This window comes from Electrophorus electricus, chromosome 14, assembly GCF_013358815.1.
Source record: "Electrophorus electricus isolate fEleEle1 chromosome 14, fEleEle1.pri, whole genome shotgun sequence".
Taxonomy (NCBI): Eukaryota; Metazoa; Chordata; class Actinopteri; order Gymnotiformes; family Gymnotidae; genus Electrophorus; species Electrophorus electricus.
Window position 1 is genome coordinate 7,391,310 of NC_049548.1, and position 22,131 is coordinate 7,413,440.

Genomic DNA, 22,131 nt, shown 5'->3' on the forward strand with positions numbered 1-22,131 from the left:
TAACTCCGTATCAGTTTTACTTGTATTACATTATTGATGTACATTATCATGAATTGCATTCAGTGAGGTCAAGTCAATTTGTTTTATTCCTTCATATATTTTATATACCCTGGTGCAACACTGGAGGACAGTACACAGAATGACATGAGGGCAAATGCACAACATAACATTGTAAGACGAATTACTACAACTAATATGCGGGTCATTTGATACCCGGGACAGGCATACTGACAATACAGAACAAGATAACTTGGTGGATGAATTATGTGTCATCTAAGTAAGAATCAAAATAGTTATTAGAGATAGCTGTACTGTCATAGTTGTTGTCTATTTAAAAAAATACATCATCAAAGTGACTAGAGGGAGACACCCCAGTATTAGCAACAGCAGAATAAGAGTTAGTGCCCATAGCATTAGCATAATAAGCACTGTCTCTAAGGGCATAACAGCATGGATTGAACATAAAATTGCTAATATATTGGTTTGTAATGTGATTGACCTCAGTACATTTGATTCAATTGTAGAGCTAATCGTTAGTGTGAATGGTTAACCCTTTGGTTCAAACCCCCTTTAAAAAGGATTTGTTCCTCTTGTACACCTATTTGAAATTTATTTTATCCAAGCTGGAAGGAAATGTTCCGGCCAAAACATTTCGTTACTTGGCATTTGGTCATCGAAATGAGTAACAAAATGTAGCCTATTTTATATAGCTTTATAAAAATAAATATTGCATAAATAAAATGTGCATAAATTAGCATTTACTTTTTTATAATCAGCCAGTAATCGTATATATTATACCTTTCTTTAATTATTATTCTAATTAAAGTATATGAGACGTATAAGCAAATACATAAATAAAATACAAACCCGTGTACCTTTAGAGTGCAGTTACATAAGAACATTTCTGGGGGGGGGCAGTAGAACTGGACTCAGCCTACCCAGCCCAAACTGCCACAGAGAGGCGCAGTCGCCCTGTCTTCCGCACACTGGCTGAAGGGCGTCGATTGGAGCCGGGCTCAGCCGATGAAGCTCACTATTCCCTAAGGAAAGGCTGCTAGTGATTTGTAAACTTGTTATGAAGAAGACCATAATGCATTGAAACAATATTAAACTAAGATCATGCTTATTGTAATTTTTATATCTTTAACAAAGAAAACATTTAGATTTGTAGGTTTCTTTGGTTGCTCGCTTAGCATTCTTGCTAGTGAATCACAAGACATTCTGAGAAATTTCTCATAACTTCATGTTTGGAGAATACCTTCGAAAAAACTTTGCTCTAACCCTCTCTCGGTGGTATTGAAATCTGGACCTTGAATGAAAATCTGCTCCTGTATCCTTTGTAGTTGATTAAATGATCCATGCAACTGGTTGGCCACTGGACATGGACCTTGAGGACTGTGATTTCAGTACTTCTGATCTCAACAAGAATCGGAACACCCTACCCCTATGGTGAATGCGCAAAATGGACGGGTAGGGCTAAGTAGTAGGGGCAAGGGGCAAAATTGGATTGGGCCTTAATCTAATGTAAAATATATAAAAGTGAATGAACTGGATACACACACTATCACAAACTTTTTCATGAAGATGTGTAGATTCTGACATCCCCCTGGACTGAGTTTAGAGCTATAATCTGGATTAACCTTAATTTGTCTTTTTTATTGCATTTGAAAACTCAAAAACTCACATAAACATTTCTTGTCTATCTCTCAAATATTCTTACAAGCTGAAATACCACATGATTGTGCAGCATCAGATTAATATTTTTAGCCTTAGTTTTTCTATGAAAAAAGCATTCACACCTGTCATGAGATGAGGTTTTCACAAATGTCACTAAATTGTCTAATGCATATATTAGCAATATTGTGTATAAATGTAAGATCTCTACTACTGATTGCACTTTGGTGATGTGTCATCAGGAGTCAGTACACCTACAAGCAATTTCAAAGTACAATTTGTATTGTTTGGTCACAAAACAAAAAAATGTCGCACAATTAGGCCTACCGCTAGTGGCATCTTAATTTAGTCATAAATATAAGTCTTTAGAATGTATCAAATGTAATTTTAAACATAGATAGATAGATAGATAGATAGATAGATAGATAGATAGATAGATAGATAGATAGATAGATAGATAGATAGATAGATAGATAGATAGATAGATAGATAGATAGATAGATAGATAGATAGATAGATAGATAGATAGATAGATAGATAGATAGTGTCAAGGAAATACTATGTGCTTCAGTGATTCACATACATTCAGCACTATCCTGTTCCCTAGAAAAAATGTTTATGTAAGCAAAGAACTTTAAGGGAGTGAGACCGTAGATTAGATAAGCAGGAAGATGTCTCTCATTTTATTGCCTACAATCGCTTTATTGCCTGCAATTAAGGGATGACAGTCAAGCAAGATTCTTACCAGCCGGCCTGAAAGAGATAAGCAACGCTTCTGTGATTGGTCAAGGCATACAGTTAGAATTGTATATCAAATAGATAGATAGATAGATAGATAGATAGATAGATAGATAGATAGATAGATAGATAGATAGATAGATAGATAGATAGATAGATAGATAGACTAATTAATTGGAAACAAACAGCATTTTAATTTAAATAAGTGCCTTACGCATAATCATGACTTTGCTCGGTTCTTTGAAGTCTCGCGTTAGTTAGCGTTATTTCCCTCCACCCCCACCAACCCTCCCCTTTCTCTCTTTGTATGTGCTTTGACACAATTTTAACAAGGCACACAAAGAATAAACTGCTTAGACAAGATTTTGGTTTAGATGTAAGCTGCCTTCTGTTTTGTTGTTGTTGTTGGGAAATGGCCATTGTAAGATCAGTGTCCCTATGCGTCACACATCTCGATGTCTGTGTATTTCTAGTATCATATTAATTGACATGGAGAAGGTGGAAACTGAACCAAGATTGGCACTGCCGCTCCCTCTGCAATTCCAGATCATTGCAGATGTTGTGTGGGGTGTGAGTGAAACAGGAGTTAGTGGGTGTGGTGCGCTTTCAGACTTGTTGTGCTTAGCTATTATTGTTTAATAACTACAGTCATCTTTTTTTTTCCTCTGCACTTTTTTTGATGCCAAGAGGAGTTTTTGTTTGTTTCTATTTGTTTGGTTGGGGTGGTTTGTTTGTTTGGTTTTTTTAGTTGTTTTTCCTGTCTTTTGGACACCATTGAACACATCTAATCTTCTAAGATGTTAATGTACTTCTACAAGTCTGCATGAACAGGTGAAATTTGTCAATTCATCGAATGAGCCAAAAATGGTCCCATCCTGGCAAAGTGCTACATCCATTTACATTTCAGACTGAACTCTCATTGGTTTTATAAATGGGAAAGATGGTTAACTACATGCCATTGTCCACTGTTATGTTTGTTTAAACCTCTGACATTATATATTTTGTTAAAATAAAAATCCTAGAATTTGACAAATTCTAGAAGGATATTTGTTCTTTTAATAGAATGAGGATGGGTACAAGCCTACATTTGAACATTTCTGAAGCTGTTCTGTTTAATACCTAGCCTAATAATTAGGGGTGCAACAAGTCATCGACATTGGTCATCGAATTTAGTTAACAATGTACTTCCCAGTGAATTTAATTGTTTAGATGGTGACATGTTTTTGACTAGAATGCTCCCAGTTGTAGCTAGTGATTCATGCATACTGGGGTGAACAATAGTGCAATGGCAACACCAAAAACCTTTACTATTAGTTAGCACATGCCTAAAGCAACCTCAAGCTACATTTTAAAAACTGATGGCTGAAGATATTGTGCAACCCACAATATGAATAGTTGATTTGTCACTTCAGTAACCAATTGGTCTGTGTTTATCAAATCTTTAGTTGGAGCCCGACTGACTATTACCCTAATTTTGTTACCATTACAAGTATTTGCATAGTTCACCAAGTTATGCATTCATTGGTGCACACCTTTGGAAAAATACATTTGATAAAACCTTTTGACATCCACAGTATAACATTTCCATGCAGTGCTTTGATAGTCTGGTCCATTGGTGTGTTGGGTCATTCCTTTTTAATTATGGTATATTTTTATCCAAAGTGAAGAGGCTTAGCATCTTACTGAAAATTTAAACTGGATTTACTTTGTTTCCCAATATCTTTATCTCTTTGTCCTTTCAACTCTCCTATCCCAGGAACAGACATCTCTGTTGGGGAGGAAGTGGCCATCAAGCTGGAATGTGTAAAGACCAAACATCCTCAGCTCCACATTGAGAGCAAGATCTACAAGATGATGCAGGGAGGAGGTGATGCACCACTGCTGTCATTTTTAAATGAAAGCAAGAAAATGCAAAGGTTTCAGACTGAAGACTCAGTATCTATTAATTTTTGTGACATTCACCCTGCAGTCGGTATCCCCACCATAAAGTGGTGTGGTGCAGAGGGAGACTATAACGTTATGGTCATGGAGCTGCTTGGGCCCAGTCTGGAAGACCTCTTCAATTTCTGCTCCAGGAAATTTAGCCTGAAGACTGTCCTGCTGCTGGCTGACCAGATGGTGAGGTGGACAAAAATAACAGTAAAACAGGGCAGGAAGTAGGTGGAGCTGGGCTCACAACAGGAAAAGGCTTAAACACAGAAATGAGCTTTTAGAAAATAATAGGTGGTAGGCTTTATCCCTAAAGGAAATGAGCTCACCAATGTATAAGAACACAAAATCTTCATGTATATGTTGAGGGTTGGGTATTTATTTTTTTTCTGTGGCATACTGACTGCCACTGTGAACTTCAGAAGATTGTTGCCCAAATGAAAGGGCACAGAGATGGGTATTAGTTCCAGTATTCTTCCAACCCTCTTGCATTCCTCTTAACACTCAGTATATAACCTTTGTTGAAGACCTACTCATTTCAGTATAAAGTTGTGCTCACCTAGAAAATAAAGCACCACATGTCGTGATCTTTGTTGTACACTAGTTTTAAATGATCTTGCTTACAGAGCAGTTTTGCTGTTCAGTTTTTGATTTGACACTGTTTCCTTTAGTAGTGTTCTGTTCATTGCATGATAGAATTATCCCCATTTTGGTCCACCATGTCTTGACACACATTCTCCCTACAGATCAGCCGTATAGAATACATCCACTCCAAGAACTTCATCCACAGAGATGTGAAGCCCGATAACTTCCTGATGGGCCTGGGAAAGAAGGGCAACCTGGTTTACATCATCGACTTTGGCCTGACCAAGAAGTACCGGGACGCCCGCACCCACCAGCACATTCCCTACCGCGAGAACAAGAACCTGACGGGCACGGCCCGCTACGCCTCCATTAACACCCACCTGGGCATAGGTAAAGCATATGCACTGCTGCTCCTCATGCCTGCGCCTGCCAGGAGGCGGGATTATAAAGTCACGTCGTAAATGGCAGCAGAGGAGCTGGCCTAGTTGGCCTATAGCAGAATTCTGAGTAGGTGCAGAGTCTGTACAGAGAGATCTGTAGCTTTTCTGGGTTTGTTTTTCCATTAGGTTTTTTTGTGTGCTCCAGGTGCACTGGGCCTAATTTGGAGTCTTCATGCTTAAATGGTTGTGTGTGTGTCCTGTAGGAAACACTATGTGCACACATCGGCAGTACTAGCTTGTTATGGCATGATGGCTTATTGATGCATGTTATGTTACTGGTCTCTGGGCTCTACCTTCTGACGTGTGTCTGTGTGCTATATGCACTTTCAGAGCAATCTCGGCGGTATGACCTGGAGTCTTTGGGCTATGTGCTGATGTATTTTAACCTGGGCTGACTACCATGACAGGGTCTGAAGGCTGCCACCAAGAGACAGAAATACGAGCGCATCAGTGAGAAAAAAATGTCTACTCCCATCGAAGCTCTTCAGGAACCTGTTCCCCAGACAAGGATTTTCCTATGACTACGTCTTTGATTGGAACATGCTCAAATTTGTAAGCACAGTTTGCACATTTACTGTCCATGAATGCTGTACTGTTGTGGCTGTAACTGCAGCAGCTCCATCACATGACTATGAATGAAGTGTTTGTGTGTTTGTGATGGTGGCTGAAGTGCCTGTAGAGAGTTTTGAAACTATCCTCTCACCTCGGTGTTCTCACTAAGGGTGCTAACCGAGCAGCAGAGGACGCTGAGAGAGAGAGGAGAGACCGGGAGGAGAGGCTGAGGCATGGCAGGAACCCTGGTGCCAGAGGCATGCCCGCAGCCTCAGGCAGACCCCGCGCTACACAGGACGCAGCACCTCCCACACCCCTCACATCAGCCTCACATACTGGTGAGCCTGTATATACACACACACACACCTTTCTTTCTTTTGTTATACTAGTTTCTTTCAATGGAATTGCCCTCATTATTTGGACAGTGCTGCTGTATGGGGTTTTATGTTTATTCATCTAAAGGTTTCTTCATGTGTGTGAACGTTGTTATGTGGGGTTTGCCAGCAAACACATCCCGCATGTCCACCTCACAGGTAGAGGCTATCCCCACCCTCAACACAACCACAAGATGCTCCAACCCCAAGTATCAGCCTGTTTGAGCACTTCAGCAGAATGGAGAAATCCTTAATAAACTCTAGTCAACCTAACATCTGTGTCTCTGGATCTGCTTCAAGGGTGTTGTAACTGGAGATGGAAACTACTTTTATGATGTCTTAACATGAAGTAGATTATTGTTGTCTCTAGTCATGGTCTAGTGCAGTCCAAAACTAGGATTAATTTATTTCTGGGAATGAGTGGGAGTGTGAGTGTACATTAAAACCCATATGTGCAACTCCAGTTGTAAGCAAATTTTTGAATGATTTGCACTTGATTACTTTAACTCTAGTTATTTGTAATTGTACACACATCACAATGATCATTCAGCATACAAACTGAAGTAGACATTTGGGACAAGACATCCATTCACATCAGGCTTATTTTTCCATCATTTGGGCTCATCTAATGCAGAAGAAAATGTCAAACAAAAACATCTTTTGGGGGATTTGGGGGGTTTATATTGTGTATCTTGATGCTGGAGATTCATTTTCAGTTATCCTCTACGTTTATTGAGTCACCAAGGTCTTGTCTAATAAATTGACCACTTTTGAGCTTATGCATGAAATTAATAAGTAGTAATTAATTAGAAATTAATAGAAATTAGTAGAAATTAATAAGTAATAAGTATTTTCAACTAGGTGTGCTAGACCTCTCCAAAGTGCGCAAAAACCTCTCCAAATGCATACATCGAGTATGCAGCAACTTACTAAAAAATAATATTGGCTTCATAGCTTCATTGTTAAATATTGTTAAACAATATTATATTCATTACTATTAAGGTTATGCTGGGGAAAATACTATAAAGAAATGGTATGCCTTCTCATTTATACTTACAATTTGAGTATGCCGGATCGGGCCCTGCACCTGTGCCCGAACTGGCATAATAAAATACATCACTTGATGGCATGGAATATTCTTAAAATACAGTACATATAGCTACATAAAATTTCCTAGGACTAATATAAGTACATGCTTACCGATTTGCAGCCATCAACATATAACCATCCGCCAGAAATCCCACACTGAATACATCATGGGGTTTTTTGGTTCATTTCCACCACAGCTGTGCCAGTCCTTTTAAATGGCCTTTTAAAACATGCTATAAGAACTTCTGATTTTACATCGAAAATTCACTTACCATAAAAGCAACTGCCTGACATGTTTAAAAAGTATATAGAATGTTAGTGAAGTTTTTGCTTGGTCACGTCTTTGTACAAAAATACAGGTTCCTTTCGGTTGTAACCTTCCACAAAATATGCAAGCCTTTAGTAATCACAAAATGCACGTTACTCACATAGCAGTCTTTCTGAATAGACAGTTAACACCCTCCTTTTAGATTTCATGGTTGCTGTTTGGCAATAAAGGGCTGTTTTCTTTGAGTGTGACTTGTTCACATTTATTGAGTACCAAGGTGTTGGGCAGCAGGGGGTGGGGGCTATCATTCGCAATTGCATTCACGCTTAGACATGGAGGGCGCGTAGACACAAACGTAGATGCTTCTCTTGCCTTATTTGGTTACCCATGGTCAGGTATAGCCATGCACACAGCAAAACATTGCTTGTGCGTTCTAAGCCAGATAAACTGTAATGCATATGATACTGACGAAACTGATAGTCATGCATATTGGTTTTAGTGAATAATTTGATCGCCAGTACTTTTGGATCTTATGGCAAGAAAGAGGCTTATTTTAGCTGAAGTTTGTGTAGTTGTTCGAGTGAAGTTGGGTGAGCTAGAAGCTGAGAGGCTGTTCAGTGGCTTCTAGCATGGACAACGATGTTTGTATCACAAATCACTGAATGTTTCCGTTCGATGCTGGAAAAATTTGCAATACTGCTACAAATTTTAAATATAAATGAGCGAGCATACCATTTCTTTACAGTATTTTCCCCAGCATTACCTTTGGGCCTAAATGCAATGGTGCTAATATTGTTTAGCCTTTAACAATGAAGCTAATATTGTCTTTTAGTAAGTTGTTGAACGTTTTAATGTTTTATAAAAAAGAAAACTCGATGTATAGTGACTGATGGATGTGAAAGGATGTCTTGGCACAAATGTCTACTTCTATGTCTGTGTACAATTTCAGATAACTAGTGTTGAACAAGTGCATATTCAAAATTCAAAAATGAGCTTAAAACTGGAGGTGCACATAGCGGTTAAGGGTTAGCAATCATTTGGAGGGGCATATATATATTGTTATTTATTTTTATGGTATTTGTGCTTTGTCAAAGTTGTAATTGTAATTCTTCTATCATCCAAGAAATTTGACATTCTTACTATTCATTTACATAAACAATTCCACAAATACTCTGAATGTTTAATATGAATTGAATGTCTCTGGAATACTTGTTTTGCATAGCTTTTGTCTGAAGAAATCCCAGTTCCCTAAGTTGTTGATGGAAACAGAACAGGTGCTGTAATGTTCTCTTTCTTCACCTCAGAATAGCATTCCCTTCTATCATCACGGCAAGTAGCTGATCAGCATGTCCTTGTTTGAAGGCAGTAGCACCAAGTAAGTTGTGACACTTATTACTTGGTTTGGAATGTACTCAAAACAAGTGAAATAATTGACCCAGACGCTTGTACCACACCGCAATGTGTAGCCTGATATAGGTGTGAAATATCAATTGGTGTTCTGCTCTTTACTTTACATTCAGACTACGTGTCCCAGAAGCCAGAACCCAGAGTGTAGTGGTTGGCCCACCTGTACATGGCTCTTCTCTAACACCTAAAAAGCAGAGCAGTCTGCTTCAATCAACAAAACCAAAATGGTTCAGATCCAACTTGACCTCTAAGGGTCTGTCTTTTGCTCTCTATTGTCTCTTGCTCTCTGTCCATTTACACTCTTATTTATACAATATGTGCACACAAAAGCTGACGATTTGAAGTCACTTGTATCCAAGGTGATGTCAGTATACTGGCACAGTAGAGACTGAATCTGCCAGCCAAACTCCAGCATTCTTTACATTGGCGTCACATTTATACTATTAGTTTCTCTATGCGTTCAACTCGTTGTTTTTGTTTTTTTACATTGACTTTTGTGTATTGATTTACTGGTTTAATTGGTTCTTTTGACATTGCTCTTTTTAAGATCTTTTTTTATTAGGTGTTCACTTCCATAACAGGCTCTCTAACTGTTCAGGTTGAGTTTTTATTTTACCCATACTACCCATTCTACTGATATTATGTTTTGATAGCCCTTCGTTTAACTGGTGAGTGAGGTAAAATGGATTCTTTTTACATGATGTTGGACAAACCACTAAGGGGCCAAAAATCTCTCCATTTTTTTGCTTGGGATAAAAATCTTTCCCTGTAGCATACATTCAGTGGGACTTAGTGGAACTCGCATGCTTTATTGTTGTGTGTGTTTTTGACTTGTTTTGAATCATTTGGGGGGTGGGTGCTTTTTTGTTGTTTTTGTTTTGGGTTGCTTTTTTTTTTTACCCTTTCATCATGCCCCTTTTTTTTTGCGGGGGGGGGGGTTAAACGTGTGTGTGTGTGTGTGTGTGTGTGTGTTACCACCCACCCACCTCTCTTGTATTTCCAAGCTGTGAAATTGTAATATATCCTTAAGGAGTGTTCAGCACTGATGTGGCTCAACAGATGCACCTAATAGCTGAGCCTAAGTTCATATGTATTATGCTTCTTAGGACAGGTGTGCTGATCTGAGCTGTTCTTTTAACTGACACATGAGTGAATCAGTATTTGGCCTCGAGAAAGCAGCTCCAAACTAGCGTTCCTATTTTAAGATGTATGGTGCGTTACAGCCTCGCTCATGTACTTCTTTCTAATGTACCTGTTACATTTGAAGTGGGCAGATTTATAAGCTCAGAATGGGTGAATAACATTACCCAGTTCTCTAAAGCCCATGGCCATTTTTGGCGCCACTCCATTGGTGTTATGCCAATCTGTGAACCCTAATAGAATTTGTATCACTGTATTTGTGCACATTTTTTGTACATGTGTAAATAAATGAACTACTTGTTTTATTTGAACTGTATCATCATTGTGTTTTTGACTTGTTTGAAAAGCAAATCCTTATTGTAGGTGTACATGCAGAAAAGTGGAGACAAGGAGAGTGAGATGTCTTAACAGTTCCATTATTGGTCTGTTTATGGTCTAACATTCTGGTTTATAAGTTGTGGACTTTTAGAGAACCCTTTGTAGAGAATGTCATTTGTAAGTTAAACCAATCTTCATAGTATCTTCAGTAAGCCAGCACTACTTAAATTATTTGCAAATATAGTTTGATAATGCAGTAGAAGAGCATTAATTGCCCTCTGGTGGTGACTAGGTACCATCCTAATATGTTCCATTAGCATCTGAAAGCCATTCTTATAAACCATTTAGTTCAAGTCTTCATTTTCATAAGTGTTTTTTTTTCTTTTTTTTCACCAATTAGTGGTTTCACACTAAATGCTGAGAAATTGCACTGATTTGGCACTGTTGCTATTGTTTTCAAATGAAGCAATATAAATCTAGATAGGAGGCAGGCTCAAGGACATATAAATGGCTTGCCCTGAGAGCCTCAAGGACTATTGAATTATTAATTCAATAGCTGTTAATAGTTTCACATTCTGGGCCTCATACCTGTTCTCTGGGAGTCACTGGATCTGCTCTCTGGATCTCATTTGTTTTCTTCCTTGGACCTGCAGGAGGGATATTGGCATGTGAATTTTAAACTAGAGGCAAAATCTAAGACTTTCATGTGCATAGGCTAGAGTGAGGCTCATCAGAAGAATCTCGGTGTCCTAAAGTCTCTGATATTACTCACAAAAGAACATGAAATGTCTTGAAGCTAGGCCGATGTGAGGCGCAGCAGTCCCATACAGAGTTGAGGGAGATCTCAGTGTAGTTTGAATGTGATTGATGACCTCTGTCAGTGTGAAGAAATTCAGATGGAAAATGAAGTGGTAAATATGCTAGTGAAAAGGGCTACTGGAAGATTTTCCCAAAGGAGTAACAAAGATGTGCCTGAGATGCTTCATGGCCAGCTGGAAATGGGTCAGAATTACAATAGATTGGGCAGGATTTGTACTGGAGCCTTTTTTTATTAAAGTGTTTTTAAAGGACAGTTCTTCCCTAAATCAAGAGGCCATCGTATTAGTGGTGTACATGCAAAGGACAACCTGCTCCACCTATGGAGGGATGGTGTGGAGCACAGCCAACTAATACAAGTAAGCATTTAACGGGCTTGTATACTGCCAGCCTGAGTCACCACTCAGATAGTAATAGGTTTCTGGAAATGTTAGTGTCCAAGAAAAACCTTTGGCAAAGTATGAGAGAATTAAGGTACCAAAAGAAAAACTTGCCATTATCTGAGTGGTAGGACATCTCATGAATAAGGTGAAAATGTAAATGAATCTGCACTAAAGTCATAGGCTAGCACTTGGATACCATCATTTTTGTGTACAATTAATTGTGCTTTATTCAGATTTCATTAATTACCCCTTTTAATGCTGTTTTATTATTTTTGTGTGGTACATTAGTTACATGGCTGTACATTGGTTCTATTTTATTTGTTGTTTTTTGTTTGTTTGTTTTGTTGTTGGGTTTTTTGTATTTGGCAGGGGGATTCAGCCACATTCAGCAATAAGGTATTTTACCACACACACTCCCCTGAGTTTATTTATTGTGTGTCTAGTAGCCTTATAGTAGAAGGTTAGTGATTCTGGACCTCCCATCTCATATGTTTAATATATTTAGTATCCATGGCAACCTGCGGGTATGGTTAGCTCGTTAAGCCTCTGATCAACAAAGTGTGCAGGCAGCAAAAAATTGCAGCTGCAGAGACAGCTAATTCACTTGTGAATGGACACCAGCTGGACTGCCCCAGTAATACGGCACAAATCTGCTGCTAATTGTTATGTGCCTCATTGGTGAACCACCACTATGGTTGTGGGGAGTCTGAATGCATCTGAATTTAAATAAGCATTTAATACAAGCACATAACACATACACGCCCTCTTTAAAAAAAAAAGACAAGTTTATTTGTGACTGCAGAAATATTTTTCTAAAATAATTAAAGGTTATGACTGTAATTTAAGTTTAAGGCACAGCCAAATCTCAAGAGTTTTTAAAGCATATACAAAAGTCCCACATACAATGTGCTGGTTTACTATTAAAGAAATGTCTGAAAGTAAATTTAGATGGACAGTTAGTACACTTTTAAAGATATTAGCTATGTAGCTGCCATAACTTTATTACTTACTAAAATTATAAGTCAGCAATAGTTCTGAATAAAAGGTCAAAAACAAACAGTAGTAGATTACAGTAAAACGACCTGTAACCAAGGCTAACCAGGCTAAAATATAAAAATTAAACAACAGTAAAATACTGGTACCAGTACCAATTCTTTCAAGCATCTTTTTCTTTTTGATATAATCAAAAAATAATTCAGTGCTTAATGATTCTGTGGTGGGTTCTTCTTGAGTCTCTTGAGCACCACTGGTTTGGTGTTTCTCTGCTAGAACATCTAATTTAGGTCAAAAAATGGCTTGATAATGAACTAGGACTTAATTTTGTATGGGGGGGGGGGGGGACATGTCAGGTTTTATACCATAAAAAAAAGGAACATGTGATTTCATCCCAAACTACACTGATTGCTCACTATATCATACAAGTTACACATTTTATTTTGAGTTACTTAACATAAGACCAATGTCGAACTTTAGAACATGAACTATAACAATTTACATTTTTATGCTCGCACACTCACTCAGGGCTAGTTCAACTTCAATGTTTTACAGTTAGGTTAATGTACAATACACACAATATACAGTAGCCAATGCTACATGCAACAGAGAATCAAACATCATGTTCACAGACATAATGATGCCCTGTTGCTGTGAATGCTTACTGGCCAAAGATGTGGCTCCATTTCTAAAAGTGCCAGATTTAATTCCTCTTAATCTCACTCCTGCACATTTAAGTAATCTGTGTAGCTCCATTCATCACCTCAGATCAACCTCGTACCTGCATACTGAGTATTTAAAAACGTGGCTTCCTCAACCTAGTGGATTTAAAATGGAGAATTACTACCATACAATCTGTTAAGTGGTTAACTTCTTTTCAAACTGCTTACCTGTGATCCTTCATATACTTAATTAGCTATTTATGTTGTTAGGGATATAGCCTTTTTTGTAACTGGTCAAGAGGATGAGATTTTGTTATTGTGTTACATATGATGGGATTGAGTATAGTAAGGTAATTAAGGGACCATAAAACATGGTTTCATCACAGTACAGTAAAGCTTACAACATTAAAGCACTAAACACACAAGACTGCAATATTCTTCCTTAATCAAGAACATCCTCAGTGCATGTTCAGTTTCTCATGGTAACATCATCACAGAGAAGATTCGGGTTCCACCACACATCCATTTGTTTTCGTTGCCTCTTTAGAGTCCTTCTGTGCAGGGTCCTTTGCACCCTCTTCGTCTTTGCTGCTCTCGGCTTTGTCTGGTTCCCCTGTGGACTTTTTTTGTGGTTCCTCCACCTGCTTTCCTCTTGTTTGCTTGACACTTTGTTCTCCTACCTCCATGTTCTCTGGCTGCCCTTCATCTTCATCCTCATCCCGAGGAACACTGTTGAGCTGCTCCATCTCAGCTTCTGTCACAGCCATCTCCATCTTGGCAGAAGGGTCAGGTTTCTGGGGCTTCTTGATGAAGAGGATATTGCAGATTCACAGTACAAGAGCTGAGAGGACCACCTCACAGCCTGCCAGCAGGAAGACATACATGTAGACCTTGGTGGCATCCAGTAGCCGCCCTGAAATCCAAAACCCCAAAAACAACAATTTTAACTCAACCCTTTAAATGCTTTTATGGCTTTACCTAGAATACATCATACTGAGAAAAGATGTATAAAACACTAACCTGCCCCGGGTGGCCCCACTAACACAGCAACGGCCTCTACCAGTAATACCAGACCGATGGCACTGGAGAATTTCTCTGTTCCCACAATTGCCATTAGCACTTGAAACTGCAAGCCGCCCACCATACCATAGGAAATACCAAAGAAGATGCAGAAAACTACCAGAGACGCATAGTCCTTTGACATGGAGCCTGAAGAGCTTGGCCCAGTGGAGACAAACAGCACAGTGCAACAGGGCTCCTAGCTGCCGCAAGCCCATTGGCTAGAGGCCTTTTCTCACTGAAGTATCAGTTCAGCATGATGAGGGAGGGCTGGAAGTTCAGCACAAGACCCAAACCTGTAGTACATCACACATTATATGATGCATTTCTCCCAGGACAAGTAAAGCTCTGTCCATCTATACCTCTCTATCCATTATAAAACCAATTTTAGATTGTATTATATGCTCAAGGGTGCTTATGGCCCACCAAGATGGCCTATTTTTGAAATTAGTTTCAAGGCTCCACAAAGTACACATGAATTGTATTAAATGCTAAGATTACCAAAAAAAATAATAAATAAGTGGGGGCAATGACTCTCACCAGTGATCACGCCTGTGCTTAGGTAGATGTGAATAATGTTGGTGGCGAAGGATGCCAAGATCATGCCGGCGGATGCAAAGAGGCCACCCACCATCATCACAGGACGACACCCAAAGCGATTTACTAAGACACTACACAGGGGCCCTGTAAGAATCAAATCACTGTTAATTTAAAATATGTTATCTGTGAGTAATCTTATGAATAATATTCTAATAATACTGCAGCTGCAATGAAATAAAAATAAATAAACCACACACACACACAACACACTTTTTATCAGGTCAAACAACATTCCCAGGATGAGGCTATATTACTGATGTATTGATTTAAAGAAATACTTCTCTAGTCCAGAATAAGCCCTCACGAATCCTTGCTCACTTATATCCAATTCTTACCTGAGCCGTAGAGCATTGCTAACAGAATAGAGGAGATCCAGGCCGTGCCACTGTAGCCCACACCGAATTCTCTGATCAGCTCCTTAAAGAAGACACTGACAGCCTTGGGGAAGGCATAGGAGAACCCAGTGATGACAAAACAGCCGAAGAGCACAGCCCAACCCCACCCGCCATCCGGGGCCTTCACACCGCTGGGTCCATCGTCCAGTGCAACGCCTCCCATGATGTTCTGTTCAGGTCACTAAGATCTGTTCCAAGAGAAAGAAAGAAACAAACACAGAGAGACAGAGAGAGAGTGAGTGAGTGAGTACACATGTTGGCATAACACACACAACTTAGGCTTTACTAATGAATGGACAAGTAAAGAAGTCTATACTTATTTTATACTGTTATTTCATCTTTTGAGTAGACACAAAAGCAAACTCAATGTGAAAAGAGAAATGGGTCTGTTTCTGTGAGGAAAACTTTGACTTTTTACTGAACAAATGATTAGTATGTGAGAGAAAATGTAGAGCGAAAGCTTTTTTCTTTTTTTGACTTTTAAATAACAGAGGGATTAAGGTCACCTGTCACGGTCCGATCGGCACCCAGCCCGCAGGACACACACCACAATCACACACACACACGACCACTTCCTCAAGACCAATTTGCTTGTTATTGCATCCAATTATGCACACCTGTCCCTTGTTGAACCGCCACAACCGCTCCACTGACGATGCGATTGCACATCTGCTCCACACTACACTGACTCACCTGGACGAAGGGAGGGGAAATTATGTTAAAATGCTATTTGTCGACTACAGTTCAGCATTTAACACTATCATTCCCTCCCTACTCACTACTAAGTTGGGAGATCTAGGACTGCATACATCCCTGTGCGACTGGATCTCCAACTTTCTAACAGACAGACCACAATCAGTACGGGTGGGCAACTGCGCCTCATCCACCCTCACCCTCAGCACTGGAGCTCCTCAGGGTTGTGTCCTAAGCCCCCTGCTCTACTCACTGTACACCTACGACTGCACAGCCACTTCCAGCTCTAACATCATTGTCAAGTTAGCTGATGACACCGTTGTCGTGGGTCTGATCTCGGACAACGACGAGAGGGCCTACCTGGAGGAGATTAAACACCTGGAAAACTGGTGCCAGGAAAATAATCTCCTCCTAAAGGTCAGTAAGACAAAAGAGCTGATCGTGGATTGCAGCAAGAAGCAGGAGCGGCACTACCAACCTGTGAGGATCAGTGGAACCACGGTGGAGAGAGTAGATAGTTTCAGGTACCTTGGTGTTCACATCTCGCAGGACCTGTCCTGGTCCCGCCATACCAGCTCCCTGGCAAAGAAGGCTCGTCAGCGTCTTTACCACCTCAGACGCCTAAGGGACTTCAGACTGCCCTCCAAGGTACTGCGGAACTTCTACACCTGCACTATCGAGAGCATCCTCACGGGGAACATCACAGTCTGGTTTGGAAATAGCACCAAGCAGGACAGACAAGCACTCCAAAGGGTAGTGCGTTCAGCAGAGCGCATCACTCACTCGGAACTTCCTGACCTGCAGACCAGGTGCCAAACCAAGGCCAGGAAAATTGTGAAGGACCCCACCCATCCCAACAATAGACTCTTCTCTCTGTTGAGGTCAGGGAGGCGCTTCCGCTCCCTGAAGGCCAAGACAGAGAGGCTGAAGAGGAGCTTCTTCCCACAAGCCATTCGGGCCCTGAATCAGGGAAACTGATAAACTGTGGGGACCACCACCACCACCACGTAACATGACTGTATATCTGTACATCTGTATATATAGATTTTAGATTTATACTCAATTAACCTGTTACAACAACTGTAGATATGGTACTATACAATGGATCTGTACATTCTGTAGATTGTGTACATATATACTCAACCATATACATTGTATATTGTGTATATAATCATAATATACATATATTGTACATACATTGTTAATATATTTTTGTACATACATAGAATATATATATTTATCTGTATATATATTTCTTTCTCTATGCACCCCTGGTTTTCTTCCTCAGTTTGGACAGAGCACTCTCCACCATCCGGGTAGTTTTACCTACCCATAACAATTGAGGGCCCAATCAGTACGCGAGTAGTGTGTAGTAGGTCATGCCAGACAAAACCATTGCCCACCTTTGTAATCTGCCAATAATCTCTCCACTAATGTATAACCTGCCACCATCGTACAATAGGCTACACTGGTAGCCGTGTTCATGACCCATAAACTCAGTTAGGAAGCATTTTGCTTAATCTTTGTTTTAAATAATTTACAAATTCAAAAATACTGTTTTTGTTCTCCATGTTGAATGTGTGGCATACAAAATATTTCAACACATTGTTATTGCTAGTACTTTGACAGTTTTACATTATTATACATTATCTACGCAGTGTGTAGATTGGTTTATGTCCTTAACTCCCTGAAATACAAACAGTTGGTGAAATACCCTATGGTACAGCTTTCAGCAGAGAACATCAAAGTCTTTATACTGCTGTGGATTCTGCTACATGGCCATGCACATTGCTTAGGCAGTGTTTCAAATGGTGTCAGAGGCCCCTGTCGCATGGCTATGGTTGGCTGTGCCCCCAAGAGCTAAATGTCACGTGCATAAAATAATCAATACACCATTAGCAAACCACAAGCATTGTCTCTCTGCGTATTGTAATTTTTCGCTTGTGTTCTGTCTATTTCCATCTTAGAAATAATGTGGAAGCACAATAAACAGTCAGTCTGTTCATTCCCAGTAACGTCTGCAGTCATCAACTGAAATTCTTGATCTGCTTCTATGTGGAGCCAGCAAGGGAGTGTGGCCCGAGAGTTTCACTTCCCGTTATCTATTATGAATGAATCCAAAGGTGCCAAAGCTCTATTTCCCCCATCTGGAACTCAGACAGGAAGGTGCCAGTAATCAAGTGACCACTGAGCTTTTGTTCAGTCCCCATGTCCGTGGTATCCAACTGCATATCAACACTGCAATCTATAACATTTAGCCACTTTGCAAAAGAGATTCCCTTGTGTTCGATTTAATGTAACCTGCCCCAAATCACCACGCCTGAAGTGGCTTTTCTTTCACAACTCTAGTGTATTCTAGGGTCAATGTCTTTAATAGCACACTGCATGCTATAAATCAGCTGTGTTTGAGGCCACATACAATAGGTCCTGTAAACGTTATATCACTATCATTTTCCTAAAGATGCAAGAAAGAACATACAATGTACATCAGATGGTTAAATCAGCCTCACAATGTTCCCTAATGATCAAGACAATCATGCTGAAGGTGGAATCATGACTTTACAAGTGATACCCAAACAATCCCCACCACTGTGACCACACCGCTACTAGATATAAATGCACAATGAGTCATGTTCCCAAAGCTTCAGTTCAACCAATCCCTAAATTACATTCAGTATGCAGAATAAAGCATTCTACGAGTAATCATATAAATATTCCACAATGTGTAGGTATATAGTAAGTATGATGGATTGTTAAAAAAACTTTTAGAGAGTAAAAGAAATGCTTAGTTCTCAGATTTTATATATATATATATATATATATATATATATATATATATATATATATATATATATATATATATATATAGAGTCACTTTTTGTCAAGGTATTAAAACATTGAGCAGTGCATTGAGCAGTGTTTTATCTCTATTGAACTTTCTGTTACATATGCCATTCTTAGCAAGCATTAATATTTGTTGAGTGTTTCTGTATTCAGTAAAAATGCATTCTTAATTCTTGGGTGTTAAGTCAAATATATAATTGGATGGGAAAAAAAGCACATGGATATAATAGGTTCAACTCTATAAGAGATGCACGACTGTTCCCTAAGATTGAAAGTTGAAGGGAACACATAACTGTGAGATCACTGGTTTACACAGAGTCTGTGGTAAACATCCTGTAATTAGAACACCTTTTGTGTAATTTCCTCTTAAACAACGGAGCAAACTTGTGATCTTCAACTAGAGCCAGACCAACACAGCACAACTATACTATGCGTTGTAAAAAAAGTCCTTTCCAGTGTAAATCATATAAATTACATTACCAATGATTCCCATAGGTTAACACATACCAACACAGTAGAAAACGAGCGGAAGAAATTCAAACCATTAGCGTGCGTTAGACAACGTACCCAGTACCCAGCTGCTCCTAGGTGTCTGTCCACATGTAAGAGGAACTCTCATCATCCCTCAATCTCATGTGGGAGTTCTGGAGGCGGGCATGTGGTGGCACACCACTGGATAAACCCTCTTAACCCCTCCCTCCGCACTGCTAAAACCTTAGTCATAAATTAGGACCATGACATTTCCTAAGATATGTTCCTTTGAGCAAGATAACTAATTCCATAATTATAAAACAGTCATTGTTCTTGAACTAATTCTGCATTCTCTAGGAAATTCTCTAGTTATTTATTGGACTGGTGAGGTGTTAAAGATGTTATTTTACATCTTGAATATGTGTGTTTATATGTTCATGTGTGCACATGCATGCACGTATGTGTGTGTGGTTGGGGGAATGTCTCACCATTCATGAACACTGCAACTGTCTGGGAAAATGGTGATGTTGGTCCAACCTGATGTTATTATTCTCACAGTTTAAAAAAAAAAGTCCAGATTTGTGTGTATTGTAATATCACCAGAAAAAAATGTTGCGTGATATCAGCCTACCTATTATTATACAAGCTGTCTATGAATACTGACAGGGCAGTGTTGTGTAAGCTCAAATACTTCAGAGGTTGTCACACTGGCCCACAGCCTCAAGAGTCGGCCATTTCAGCATGACAGTCGTACACTATAGCCCAAGCAGCAAATGCAGTGCCTTTCACCGTTTTTGATTAAGCAGTTACAGTTAGCTGTTTCGATTTTTCACACTTTGAGGGTATCTGGGTAATAAATATTTCGTTATTGAAATCAAATTTGACTTTAAAACCATAGAAATACCAGAAGTATGTATGTAGACTACAACTTTCCGTGACGAGATTAAGGCGGACCTGTACGATTACCCTGACCTACATACCCCGCCAAACACTTCTATTTTTCTTGACGCTATTCTCATCTTAAAATAGCATACGTGATGTATGTCCATGACAGAGGTTGTTGCTGATATTTTCCAATTGTTTCCCTGGAGCAGAGCAGTGGTATGGCACCACATTCAACAGCTATCAGAACAGCTGCAGAAAATTGCTTTTGCATTATGATGCTCGACAAGAGCGCGTATTTTGTCCCCAGAGGTCCAGCGTGTGATCCAACAGATCAGATAGAGAATACGTCAGATCTGATATGTAAATGATAAAGGGAATATAAGACGTTGCTCCGTTTATAATAGCGAGAACATCTGTGATTGACGTATCTAGCTATTCCGACATACAGAAACTCCGTATACTATACGTGACAGCCTACGTGACTGCATAGGATGTCCTCTAGTCATGTCAATAAAGTTCGCCTAGGGAATCTTGTCTTAATATGCGCTATCTTGTAATGAACGCAATTCTGTTCGCTTTAAACTACATTTCTTTCTGAAAATTATCATTTATTATTATTATTATTATTATTATTATTATTATTATTATTATCGGCTGAATAGTACTGCCTCAGCAGTAAGTAGCTTTATCTTTGAACATGTCATCCGCTTAATTACTGTTGCCATTAATATCGTCGGTGTATCGATTATCTCCATATAGCATTTCGCTATATAAACACAGTCCTACGTGTGACCTTTCAAAATTCAAAAGAGACTGTGGTAACCAGCTATATTCCTAATCAGAGACTTTATACATCAGAGGTTTTATAAAGACACGGCACAGATAGATTTGTAGTAGAAACGTTTCGTAGTGCTAATATATAAGGTCGCGACTCCTTGGACATCTCATTCGAAGGACCTGTTACTGCTTACCAGCCTAAATGTGATGTCAAATGCTTATCGTATTCAGCGTGGACGCAAGATTTTATGCCAGAACTGTACTTTACAGCTTATACACACGGATCTTGAAATATTGGCAGTTATCTTACATACCTTATTGATGCTTGCTCTGTTAAAGTCTTTCTCTGATGCCGTTTTAGTATCACAACCATTACTCGTCCTTCGTCCCCCTCTCTGTAATGATACGTCAGTGGGATTCCGGTGAGTCTGTGGAGTGTCTCTTTTCAACTAAATCTAGGGGAGGTGGACGTGCAGGATGTGGATGTGCGCTCTCTCTCTCTCTCTCTCTCTCTCTCTCTCTCTCTCTCTCTCTCTCTCTCTCTCTCTCTCTCTCTCTCTCTCTCTCTCTCTCTCTCTCTCTCTCTCTCTCTCTCTCTCTCTCATAGGCACACCCCGATGCTCTTCTACAAATACCACGCTCTACAAGGATTTAAGAGGATTTACTATCTTGTACAGATAGTTTGTTAAGATAATCTGTACCTTGCCTAAACTTTGCTCTCTAATGTACTGGGCACAGTGCCTCAGACTCTGGTACTAGTCCTCTGGTACTATTCCCTTGCGATTAAAACACAGATCAAATACTCAGTAATCACATCAGATAAGATTGATCATTTTACTTTTAATGTGGCTGGCCTGATATACTAGTGATTATTGCGTTTAGAATACTTTGTTAGGTTGATGATAATGTGCCAGTGCCCATGTGTTAGCTGGACAAGTATGTAATGCATTATTTAAAAGCTGTTAAAGACTGCTGTACACATTCAAAAGATAGGCCTACGTGACTCCGGGCAGGTGCAGACCAGTTCTCAGTATTCTCT

At 39.5% G+C, this 22,131-nt stretch overlaps 2 pseudogenes; one reads left to right on the forward strand and one right to left on the reverse strand.

The window, feature by feature from the left end:
* Nucleotides 1–4,134: 4,134 nt before the first annotated feature.
* Nucleotides 4,135–8,986, forward strand: LOC113569113 (annotated as a pseudogene).
* A 3,496-nt stretch (nt 8,987–12,482) lies between these two features.
* LOC113569217 lies at nt 12,483–20,955 on the reverse strand (annotated as a pseudogene).
* Between the last annotated feature and the right edge of the window lie 1,176 nt (nt 20,956–22,131).